At 39.1% G+C, this 13,529-nt stretch overlaps 2 pseudogenes; one reads left to right on the forward strand and one right to left on the reverse strand.

The window, feature by feature from the left end:
- The first annotated feature begins 7,351 nt into the window (after positions 1-7,351).
- Positions 7,352-7,470, forward strand: LOC119571416 (annotated as a pseudogene).
- Positions 7,471-8,567: 1,097 nt separating this feature from the next.
- Positions 8,568-8,686, reverse strand: LOC119571413 (annotated as a pseudogene).
- Between the last annotated feature and the right edge of the window lie 4,843 nt (positions 8,687-13,529).

Below are 13,529 nucleotides of genomic sequence, written 5' to 3' on the forward strand. Positions count from 1 at the left end.
AAAACTAACATACTAGCTACGAAACCATGAAAATATTAGAGAAGGAAATAATTTAATTAAGAGTAATCATATCTAAATCCAGCATTCTGAAAAGTGTATACATACACAGGCAAGATAGGGTTCACTTATCTCCCTGGTGACTTATTGCAAATTAGGGAACAAACAATATGCGCTTGTTTACCCCCCCCCCCCCCCAATAGACATAGCATAAACCTCTATACATGCGAGAGGTTTATGCGCAGGAAGTTGGAGTATTTTCGTTTATACTGGAAAACAAACAAATCATTACGAAGCTAGCCACCGAAAGGGGTAAAGGAAAATTTCAATATAACGATGATTTTTCGACTTTTGTCATTGTTATGTAAATACCATTATTTACAAGTAAAAGTGGAATGTATTTTTAACAACACAAGAAACTATCTCATACTTTAACCTTTAATTGTACGGGTAAATACAAAGTCCAAATAAAACAAAAGATTATGTGATACTTACCTTTCCTTTTTTTTCTGTAGGACGTTTTGCCATAATTCCTTCTATAATGGGTGCGGTGACACTTTCGACAACTCTTTTTCCCAATATCACTTTCTCCTCCAAACAAATCACTGAAAGGCATACACACTAGGCGCACCGTACTAATAACGAAAATTTGACCGTATGCACACTACATGAAAATAAAGATATAAGCATCCTCACAACTTTCGCGATTCAGAAGCAATTTATTTTTGAGAAACCACTACACACCTTTTTATGAATTGTCCGTCTCGCAAAACATCCCACAACAAGTCCTCGAAACCCACCCACTTTCCTTTTCTTCCTCAAGGACGACTGGAAAATTTCCCCAGTTACAAAGAATTGAAAGAAACTTTGTGATTGGTAATCGTGACATTCGACTCTCTCATTGGCTAGCGTGTGTAAACACTGTCGCACAGAAACAAGGCGGTAGTATCCTCTGTGTAATTGGTAGACTCGTGATATCCAACGCTCTCATTGGTTATCTTGTGTAAACACTGTCTTAGGCAAGAAAAGTTTAAGTACGTCATTTATGACCGCTCTCTCATTACAAAAAATATTAAGTGTTTAAAACTTTAATACATCATCTCTTCTCGTACATAGAACTTTAAACAGTCTATTATTAAAGATATGCACTTACAGCAAAGGATTAATTACTGCCTCTCCCTTTAATGAATAAAGGGATGTAGGGAACGTGAAGTTTGTCTCCAAAAATTAATAAAATGCAGGTTGGGCCCCTGTGTTCATCAGTTAGGATTACCTAAAACGGACTCTTAAACGTATTCCAGTATTGTAGTAGCTTAAAAATACTGAATTGTATTCCTCGTTTTACTTCAAGTACTCTTGAGATTTTTTTTTTTTTTTACATGCATTTTTCACCCCTTAAAACACGAGCTCATATCACAAACAAATATTTAGAATGTCCGCGTCGCCGTGTGGTGTGGTCACCAATGCCATGAATGCCGGAACTTCACATTTGTAGTGATCCGAATATATTGTTACGAAAAATTTTCACTTCAAAACTGCATATTGAATTCATTTCTGTTATATTAATAATGGTAATACGAAATTAACATATTTGTCATATTTTTTATAAGATTAAGAAGCTGACAAGGCTCAGGAAACATTTTTTCATTTCACACTTAACCTTCCTTGTTGCTCACTTGGTTTTGTTATATTTCTGAAAAAAGAGCTAACATACTCGTGAAGTACTATAAAAGAAAAACAAGTGAATGTCTCCAGGAGACATTATCAGCGGAACCTGTTCGCTTCTCCGGGTATCACGTCTACCGCTGCCACGTTCCGATGGCAAAGAGGCCTGATCACCCTGGTCAAAGCAACAATTCCCTGCTCCGCAATAGCCGATGCACCGCACTGTGGAGATGTTGAATCTCTTGCCGTCGAGATTCAACTGGCCGGGGGGCCCCTGAAATTGTACAATGTGTACAGCCGGCCACACTGTAGTAGCTTAGACATCAGCCAGGTATGTGCTTCCGCAGCACACGACCGAGTGATCATAGGGGGAGACGTCAATGCACACCACCCCATCCTGGCTCCCTGCAGGGCACCGGATGCGGCTGGCCGTCACATAGCCAACGTGCTTGAGACATTCCCCGAGATCGCTCTCCTCAACAGCCAGGAGCCAACGCATGTCAGAGGAGGGGTCCTAGACCTCACCCTGGCCACTGCGACTCTGGTGGAGAGGATTGGCTGGCGTGTCGATGAGACCATTATGGCACTATAACAGCCTCATGTATAGTGGCCCAGCCGAAATACCACGACCGAATCCAAGATGGAAAACAGACAAGGCCAACTGGCAGGCGTTCCAGAGCGCCTTGGCCCGCTGTCTGAGAAGCAATGAACCCACACAAAGCGAAAATGTGGAAGTGCTACAAGCCAGACTTGTAAATGCCATTGATGAGGCAGCCTCACTGACCATACCCAAAACTCGGCCTGGGTCTAGGAGTCACAAGGACGCCTGTTACTTCAATGACGAGATTAGGGAGGTCAACCACAGGGTAAATATGTGCCGAAATCATTTCCGAAGGCAAAGAACCCCCGACAACCTAGCCCTCCTAAGGGAGGCTGTCAGGGATGCCAAGGAAACTGCCAGCAGAGTGAGGCAGGAAAAGTGGCTGGAATGGTGTGAGTCCTTCGATCACCAAACCACCCTCTCAGAGCTATGGCAACGGGACAAGCGAGCCACCAGCCGCTCAGCCCCGAGATGCACGCACCACGACCCCCAGTCAGAGGCCAACAGACTGGCGCAAGAGTTCTCTGCGAGAACGAGTAGCGACAGCCTGCCAGCCGGACTGAGGGCAAGACAAGAACGCCTACAACCAGACAGACTTGCTCACATCAGAGAAAGGGCAGCTGAACCCAATAACTCAGATGTTATCTTTTCTCTGAGGGAACTAAGAGATGCATATAAAGCCAGTTGCAACACAGCCACGGGCGCTGACGGGATCTCGTATCCCATCATTTCCCGCCTGGGACTGGTAGGTGAGCTTGCATTCCTGCAACTCATCAACAAGTCCTGGGAAACTTCCACTCTACCCAGAGCTGGAAGAGGGCTACCATAGTTCCCATCCCTAAACCAAAGGAGCGGGGAAGTACCGCCCCATCTCTCTCCTCAGCTGTCTGGCCAAGACTGCCGAGAGGATGGTACTGAACCGGCTCCGATGGAAAATGGGACCCCCACACGAACATCTCCACGGGTTCACCAGGGGCATGAGCACAGCGCACAGCATAGCCACGCTCTTGAGCACAATAAACACGGGCACATCTGTGGTACTATTCCTTGACCTGGAGAAGGCTTTCGAATTGGCAAGTCCTTTTGCCATTCAGGAGAGCCTGATCCAAAAAGGAATCAGAGGTAAGCTATTGGCTTGGATAGGTGACTACTTTACCAATAGAACAGCCAGTCAAATTCCAAGGTCACCTATCACAGCACATGCCACTAGAAATGGAAGCCACAGGGTGGGGTTCTCAGTCCAGCCCTTTTAATACATTAATGTCCTGTATCCTCAACATAAACCTCCCAGTGGGGTGCAAGATCATCTCCTATGCAGACGATCTCGCTTTATCTCCACTGGACCACACTGCCTAAACAAAGCCCAGCGTTGTCTGGACCTGGTATCCGAGGAGTGTTGCAGGACAGGACTAAAGATCTCTGCAGCCAAATCCAAAGCCATGGCTCTGAGACAGAGAGTTCAAGGCACAAGTCTGAAAATCCAGGGAATGGACTTGGAGGGGGTTCAGGACTACCTCTACCTTGGGGTAAGGATAGACCGGACCCTCTCCTTCCGGAAGGAGGTCCAGCACCTGCTTGACCGAACAAAGGCAGGACTGTCTGTCATGAGAGCAATGAGTGGAAGACGCATAGGGGCCAGACATAGAGTACTAAGATCATTCTATGTACATGCTGTCAGGCCCATTGTAGACTATGCCTCCCTCGCTCTGATTGGCATTAAGAGAAAATATAAAGACCGACTGGAGACAGTCCAAAATTAAGCCGCCAGGGTCATTCTAGGTGCCCCAAGGTGGGCGAAGGTCCTCAACCTCCTAGTGGAGACAAACCTTCTCCCCTTGGCCTCACGAATTGGGTCTAACGGCAGCACAATTCTTATCAAAGGTCATCCAGGCTCCCAGGAACACAAGCCTAAGACATAAAATAGTCAGACGCCTAGAACAAGATAACGAGCTGTTTGCAAACAACTCCTGGCTGTCTCACACAGCCAGGGTGTTAATACGCCATCAGCTCAAAGAACCGCTACTGGTCAAGGGCATGGACTCCCCACACCCTGACTTTGTCGAAGTTCCGCCGTGGGCACAAACCTCGATAGAGTTCTCGGTCATGAGACTGGCAAGCAAAAAGAACGAATATTGTACGGCTAGCCTAAAGGCAGAAACCCAGAGGGTCATTGCAACCATCACCCCTCCGGGAAGCAGAACTTATTACACGGATGGATCGGTCGATCCCTTGACCCACACTGCAGGGCGCCGGGTTCGCAGCAAGGGATGCCACAAAATCCATGAGGGTAACAGACAACGCCTCCTCGCTACAGGCAGAGGCAGTTGCTATCATGGGAGCACTGAGCCACGCGTCCGTGAGGGAAGGACACGTGGTCATACACACAGACTCCAAAGGAGCCGTCGACTGTCTTCAGCAGCGCTCCCCCACTGACAATATCTACCTTCTGACTACCATCCTCACACTGGCACAGAGGATTCTTGCACAGGGTAGAAGAATTATCATAAACTGGGTTCCCAGCCACATAGGGATCAGAGGCAATGAGCTTGCTGACAGATTAGCCGAAATCGGCAGGGGTATGCCCCCTAATCCCATGATAATACATCAGAGCCGAAAATTACTTAGGAGGAAGTGTACGGTGATGGCCAACTCCCTTCCTCCTGCAGCTTCACAGAGAGGAAACGAGATATTTCCCCTCGGCCAGCTGGTACTCAGATGCCACAGGCTATGAACCATTGGCACTCTCTGAAATAAACAACAGAGGTACCGAAGTCATTCTGCACAGAATGCGCCTAGGTTACCACTGTGCATGGCAGATTATACAAACCATAGAACGTGAAGAGAGATGTTGCATGCATTGCGGCGAGCCGAACGCCACACTTGTACATTACTTAGAGAATTGCGTGCACACGCAATTCCTAACACAAAGCCCGCAGAACACAGCCATCGTGCTGGTAAAGAGATTATGCGAGATGCTTACACCACGGCTACAGGAGCGCCTGCTGGCAATACCACCACCACGGTAAGCACTGAGTGTCAGACAAACAAATGAGACAGCCATAAAAAGCTGACACAGGCCGGGCCATAAGTGAAAGGCCCGGGCGAAGCCAGAACTTTGCAAATCTCAAGCAAGCAAGCAAGCGTCACTGGCGTAAAGATAATAATGAAAGCCATTACTTACGGAAGCAAATGTTTTAAAGGACTATCTTTTCGTGCCCATTATATTTCTTTACACATTGCTACTGCAATAGCTTGTAAAATAGATATTAGATAGCAACATACAGCCTGCAATTTAAACGAGTTTTATTAACTGACAATTCCCTCCGTGCAACCAGTGTGCACAAGGAGAGCTGATATGTGTGATGCCCTTGGCCATTGTTTTTCTTTCTTTTTTTTTCGTGCGACGCTGTGTATGCAAGATTTGCATTGGAATTTGTTAAGCTTTACGATACTTACTACATGCAAAATATTTTTTATAGTATCTGGTAGAGTATGCCCAGTCCACAATAACGTGAACTAATGATCAGACCAATTACATTATGATACGTTTATGAAGTGTTACCATGGCCATCGCCAAGAACTTTGCATGTCTAATTGGGTGATTAGTCCATTATACCATCTCTGTTATCTACTGACAGCCCTCATTTGCTGAAAATGCTGTGTTTAGTGAGACAGGAGCGAGCGCAAGCGAGGAAGAATGTGAGATCAAATGCCCGCGAGTATGTGCGTTTTGTGTGTATGTGCCCTGTGTTTATTTATGTGTGTGGGAACATCTGTTTGAGCGCGTGCGCGTGTGTGATTATTTATGTGTCGAGTTTGTGTCTGTGTTTTTTTTCTTTTTTGAGTGTATGTGTGTGATTATATATGTCTGTATGTGTTTGTGTCTTTTTATGCGTTTGTTTGTGCCGGCGCGTATGTGTGATTATATGTGTGCGTTCGTGCGTTTATGCGATTATATGTGTATGAGTTTGAGCGCGCGCGCGCAGCCTATGCGAGTTGGTGTGTGTGTGTGTGCGTGCGCGCGCGTGCGTGTGTTCGTCCGTGTGAGTGCGTGCTTGTAAAATAATTTTATATCGGCCCAACTCTTCAACTCGGTCCAGAAATTCTGATCTGGTTTGCGCCAACGAATAAGTTATCAAATTGGCAGATTAAGTTCAGAGTGAAAATATTTTAGTCTAAGGAAGTGCTGAAACAAACCTGAAAATTCATGCGCAGAATTCTGTATTTTTGTCAGATATTAAATATTCCGCTATAGAGTTCTCCTTCTTTACAATCAAGCATTGAAGCACAACAATCTACTAGTGTAATCTACTATGAGTATCATTATGAATAAGATGGCCACGGTCACCATTACTGTTATTTCTTACCATGATTACTAACATTAATTTCATTGAATTAATAATTTCCTAATCATCATCGTTATTGGTAGGATAATCATTATCATTACCAACATTAATACTGTTTACATTTCGTTCAAATTGTCATCAGTAACATTATCACAGTATCTTTGATATGATGCTAAAAATAATTTACATTAATTATTATAGTAGCATCATTATTACCATGGCCATGACAACAATGACTATGTTGACGGCACTAACTGTAGACTAATAACAATAATAATGAAAATATTAGTAATAAACATAACAATACAAATACAACTAAAGTACTCAACAACAATAGCGGGAAAAGTGTTATATGAAAGCACTTAAGATTGAATAATAATCGCCATTACTGCTTATGGTTAGCTATATCATTTAACTCTGTGCAAGAAATATGTACCATAAATGCACAAATATAAAATAGGTTATAGTGATGGTGATAATAATTATATGAATCTATTGTTAACATTTATTAATTTCATATCTTTGTATATGTTGACTATATTCCTGAGTTGTACAATATACATTTATTGGTGAATCGCTCGTTTGGAATTCACCTTTCATGAGCAGGTAGTGTGTGTCTCTTCACACACTCGTCACAGCTAGAATGCAATACCATTATATTTTAACGCACAAACAAAAGATACATTCTATTTAAACGATGCATGAAAAACAACAGAAATGTGTTTAATGTTCATCTTCCTCTGCCAACGATCATACCACGTTGAAAGCACCACTTCTCGTCCGATCACCGAATTTTAAGCAACGTTGGGTCTGGTCAGTACTTGGATGGATGTCGCCTGGGAACACCAGATGCTGTTGACATTTATTATATATGCTATATATGTTTGCCATATTAAAGGTCAGTGGTGTTTTCAATGTATTCTTCGACATACTGCTTAATACGAAAGGTACATACTATATTATTTGAGATTTAAAACAAACACAAAAAAAGATTGATGGCCGTATTAAAAATAACAGAAACTCAGATCAGTGTGAAAAATCCCAGATCTCGGTTAGAAAACTCAGGATTGACAACACTGATTAAGAGTTTGCTTTATAGCGCTTTTTTTTGTGTATGAATCGGTGATAAAAATTTCCAGATGCTTTTGTCATATTGTTATATATGCTGTATGTGTAATGTTTTTTTCAAGAGTTAACAGCAGCTCCTCATGCATTTGCATAAAGAACTTATATTTCAATCAGTAGTAAAACAGTAAAAGTAAATTTACCGTTGCAAAGATCGGGAAGGATAGACAGAAAACAGATGGAAGCAATTTAGTGGTGACTGCATTAATAATAATAATAATATAATAATTAATAATAATAACAATAATAATAACATAACAATAATAATAACGATATCTGCACGATATCACTGAGATCTGCTCCATATTATATGCATTAATAACAATCGACCACTCTCGGTCATATAGCTAATTCCAACTCAAATGAAATTAAAGAGAATGATTATGATAATAGATAAACTAACATGGTGACCATGAACATAATGATAAACATAATAAAACCAATTACGGATATGGATAACTAGTTTATTGTGCCTTATCGCCACGGACATGTTATTAAGCTTGAGGTCCCTTTTTAAAGATGTACTTTCCTATTGTGCAAGTTTTTGTTCGGAAAATTTTCTATATCTTTCTATGGCGCTTAGACTGGACCTAATGTTGTGCTGAATGCTTGTGTTTGTGCTTGTTTGCCGCTTAGGGTAATAAGTTATACTAGCGCACGGAAGGGAATGGCTTGTAGAAAAACATAATGTAAAAAGTATAACATAATGCCAATAGCATCTAATAATTTACTAATACGGTTCGCTATTGCTTGAAACATAATTTCTATTGATATCTTTATGCAAACACAATTATACCTGCTGTAAACTCTTGAGAAATGCATATATAATAAAACGCCAACAGCATCTGGTGTTCCCAAGCGGTCACCCATCCAAGTACTCACCAGACCCAACGTTGTTTCAGTTCGCTGATCGGACGACAAGCGGTGTTTTCATCGTGGTTTGATCGTTGGCGTACAACTTAAAACGTTAATCAGCTTTACGTCAGTGCTCACAGATTTTTCATACATATTAACATCATTTATCTTTTGTTGTTGCATCAAACTTCATTAAAACGACATTCCAGTCTAATCACTCGGATCTGCTCCACCGTGCATCAATCATCACTGTTAGAGTACAGACAATTGTTACACTTTAAAGCACCTGTCGTGAGCCTTTACTCATTTTTGAGCTGTGCAACTGTGTAAAAAAATGTACGATATACAAGTCATACAGAAGATATTGAGTAAAATGATCCTCAAAACGGTTATAAATCTGTGTACACATGCAACCATATTTCGGGCACTTCTTGCTGTTATCGTATTTTTTTTTGTTTGGGATTATCAGTCTTCAAAATATCAATATTTGTAAAATGGTTATTACTAGTAATTTATCACATTATCACCATCATTTATCAATCCTTTTAGAATGTGGTTATAACTACTATCAACATCATCACTGCTTACTCTTTACATACCATTTGCAAATTTCAATGCCATGGCATCAGAGTCACATCAGTGAGATTTTATACTAACATCAACCACAGTCCAACACTTAAGGGAGTAAATGCAATAATGGTTAATGATTTACCAAATTCTGCTAGACTTCTATCACTCTTTTGTGCCATAATACTCTATAAAGAATTCATGGTTTGCAACTATTGCTCAAAAACTTGGGGAAAGGCAAAAAGACATTCTTACATTATATATATACAAAGAAATATACTTTTGTATAACAATCCAATTAATGAAACTATAGCCGCGATTTTTTGAAAATTTAATTTGCTTTCTTGGATATTGATATTATCTTTATTTCTATCATTTTTTTTCACTGTTCTTTTGCAGATATCAGTACTTATATTATTACTATTATATTCATTGCGATTACTACTAATTCGTTCTATCCTTCTCCTCTTTGCAACGGTAAATTGCTTTTACTGTTTTGCTGTTGACTGAAGCATAATTTTCATTGAGTTCTTAGGCAAATATGTATGGCATATATAGCATATATATAATAAAATGCCAAAAGTATTCGAATGTTTGGGTGACATAAAATAACTATCTACACTGTTGATTTTTTTCTCCCTTTTGTTGGAAATTTCTTTACTTGCCATGCAGTAACACATGATCACTAAGGCAAGCAAATCTAATTTAGGGTCACTATTCATTTATGCAAATGGGAAAATGCGATGATTACTCATGATGATTCCCTTTTCCGTAAATATACTACTAGAGATATATGATAAAGATTAACTAATCACAGGAATGGTGATTTGGGATTCAATCCTGTTTGCAATTGTAACTTTAACAATACTCGTCATATTTTTGTCTTTTCATCACCGATTCCTACATAATAAGCTATATAAAACAAATTTTCTAATCAGTGTTGGCCAATCCTGAGTTTTCTAACGTAGGTCCATAATTTTCACTGTGACCTGAGTTTCTGTGTTTGTTAATAGAAATCCATAAATCTGTCTTTTTTACCTCAATTAATCTAGTATGTATTTTTTTTTACTAAGTATGTTGACCATCAACACGTAACACCTGTATCAGACACGTCTATTAGCACGGTGCATTCGTTCAGTTATCAGTCGCATCCTAGCTGTTTTTTTTACTAGAGCCCTTTCGCATAGCACTCTTAACTTGCTCACACACGAGGGAAAATAACTTCTGAGGATAAGAACCCATTGTGGATGGAGAGTCGAGAATACTCTGCCACAAAAAAGGCTAAACCACTGTTAAAACAAATGTTCGTAATTGTATGATCTTAACTACATATAAGTGGGCCTAAATATATAACTTCTTTATGCGGTTAGTAGTATTATTTTACCAAGAGACATAGTGATATTACCATGATTTCTATATTTCATTTTGTCGAAATATTAATTCACTAATTATCATCGTTACTGGTAGGGTAATCATTATCAACAATGATACTACATTTTGTTCGAATTATGATCAATAATATTATCACCAGTATCTTTGATATGATGCTATTATGATTTATATTTACATTTAAGTAGCGTTATTATTAACATTACCATGACAACAACGACTATGTTAATGACAGTAATTATCATAATCTAATAACAATAATAGCGATGATGAGAATAATATTGAAAATGCTAGTAATAATCATAACGAAACAAATACACAAAAAAATGATAATAACAAGAACATAGGGCGGCGAAAAGTTTTATGAAAGGCATCTCAAAGTAGATTCAATAAGTTGTATTTTTGCTTATGTTAGTCTATAATCGTTTATTCTCTGTGGCAAGAGATGCTAGTAGAATGAGTAGCGACATTGAAATCATATAAAATTATCACATTACTCCATTTGCTTAATCATTACTTGTATCATCTTGTATTCTTTAGCAAAGTTGGGCACCAGGCTCATCACTAGTAAAAGCTTACTATGCAGGTGGCAATAACTGGTGACAATAGTAGATTGCCAATACTGCCCGATAGTGTCGATTGTGACTGCGATGTTTAGCATTTATGGAAAAGATGCTCATGTTCTGATTGATGTCATTGTCATGATTTAGTTGGATGCAAAACTAAACTTATACATTATAATTAGATGTATAAAAATGGAGCGAGCACGGACCAAGAGTGGCATTAACGTTAAATAAAGACTATAAACTTTGGTGAAAAAACGATCATACCACGTGACAGGGCAGCCGCTTCTCGTCCCGATCGCGGTTAAAAGCAAACGTTGGTCTGGTCTAGTAGTCTTGTATGGGTGACCGCCTGGGACTACCAGTATGTGCTGTTGGGTCGATTTTAATTATGGCATATTTATTATATTATTTATGTAAGAAATGTATATGTTTGAGCATATACTATAAATGCTAAAACTAATGCATTTTCTTTGGGCCACTATTACAAAGGCAAGTTTTAGTCTCTTCTCGATAGCTTGTATTCCAAGAAATCCAATGATTATACTTAATTTAAAGCGAAATAGAGTAAAAGTCATTGGAGGCGAATTAGAGAGAATAAAGAAATGGAGGGGGTTATATCTAAAGTAAATTAAAGTGATAATGACTGTTTTATCGATAATCATTAGTATTAGATGGATTATAAAAATATGAATGAAACATTTAATAATAGCAGAAAACTATTCACGTAAAGAGATCAATATTCCTATCCGCAGCAATATATCTGGCAGTAGTTTTTAAAAAGCAAGCTTTGCTCTATACTCATGTCGCTCTGGAAGTTTCATAGCCTGTGTTTATCAGTGTACATTTATTAACCAGTGATAAAGAGCATGTGAGATTTCGCGTCCCTTGGGGCCGTTGGCTTTGTGACTGATGAATGTAGGCTGTAGTAGCTGCGATGGCAAGTATATTGGCATTTGCCTGAGCAAGACTACGATATAAAAAACTGAATTGTATATGGTTATTCACATAATACATTTCGATAAGAGAGTTTCCGCGCCAGAAGAAGGCGAGATAAACAAAGCAGATATGGTTAAATGCTAATATTCGCAAGCATTAAACTATTCTACAACAGTAAACTACATATCAAGGATAATGTGACAGATATGTCCACTACGCTTGAATCTATTTTCCCTATCCGTAACTGGTTTTGTTGTAATATTATCTATCGATCAGATGTCCATATATCATTAATGCCGTCTTGCTTGCATGACTATCTACCATTAATCTTAAGCATAAATTGAGTACTAACCACTACTAATATAGTGGTAGGATTACAATTCAATAATTCTACTAAATTTGTCCCAGTAGAATGACTGACATTTGTGATTCCATTAAAAATTCCCCTTCACTCGGTTTGTTTTTGACGACGAACATTTTGTTGCCAGCCAACACTTAAAAGTTTTAGCAGGGGGCAAAAAACTGGTGACAATAAAATTTGCCAATACCCCCGATAGGGGTCATTGTGATGATGTTTACATTATGGAAAAGATCTCAATTTTTTGATTGGAATGCTTTGTCATAAAGTTTGATGCAAAACTAAAATATCATTATATTAGGGTTAAAAATGAAACCGACAGAAAAGTGGGTACTTAAATAAAACTTGCAACGATCATACAGTTGAAAGCACCGCTTTTCGTTTCCCACAGCGAAATTAGCAACGTTGGGGCTGGTCGTACTTTGGGTGGGTGACCCCCTGGAACACCCGATGCTTTGGCATTTTTTTAGCATATTATTATATTTATATAAAAAATGTATATGTTTAGCATATTAATAAAAGCTAAAAAAAAATGCATTTTCTTTGCCCTTTTTAAAAGCCCCCTTTTATATTGTTCAAAAATCCAAAGAATTATACTTTAAATTTTAAACAATAGAGTAAAAGTCTTTGGAGGCGATTAGAGAGAATAAAAAAAAGGATGGGGGTTAAAAAAAGTAAATTAAGTGATAATACGGGTTTTATCAATAATCATTTTAATGATGGGTATAAAAATATGAATGAATCATTTTAATATAAAGAAAACATTCACGATCAATTTCCAGCAATATATCTGGCAGTAGTTTGAAGCTTTGGCTCTATACCATTCTCGTGGAGTTTCAGAGCCTGTGTTGTCAGTGTACGATTTTATTAACCAGTGAAAACATGTGAGATTTCCTTCCTTTGCCGTTGGCTTTTGTGACTGATGATGTATTGGTGTAACTGGATGGCAAGTAATTGGAATTTCCTAGGAAGACTAAATAAAAACTGAATTGTATATGGGTATTAACATAATACATTTCATAAGAGTTTCCGCGCCAGAGAAAGCAGATAAACAAAGCAGATATGGTTAAATGCTAATATTCCAAACAAAAACTTGCACAACAGGAAACTACATATCAAGATAA

Source organism: Penaeus monodon, unplaced genomic scaffold, assembly GCF_015228065.2.
Source record: "Penaeus monodon isolate SGIC_2016 unplaced genomic scaffold, NSTDA_Pmon_1 PmonScaffold_614, whole genome shotgun sequence".
Taxonomy (NCBI): domain Eukaryota; kingdom Metazoa; phylum Arthropoda; class Malacostraca; order Decapoda; family Penaeidae; genus Penaeus; species Penaeus monodon.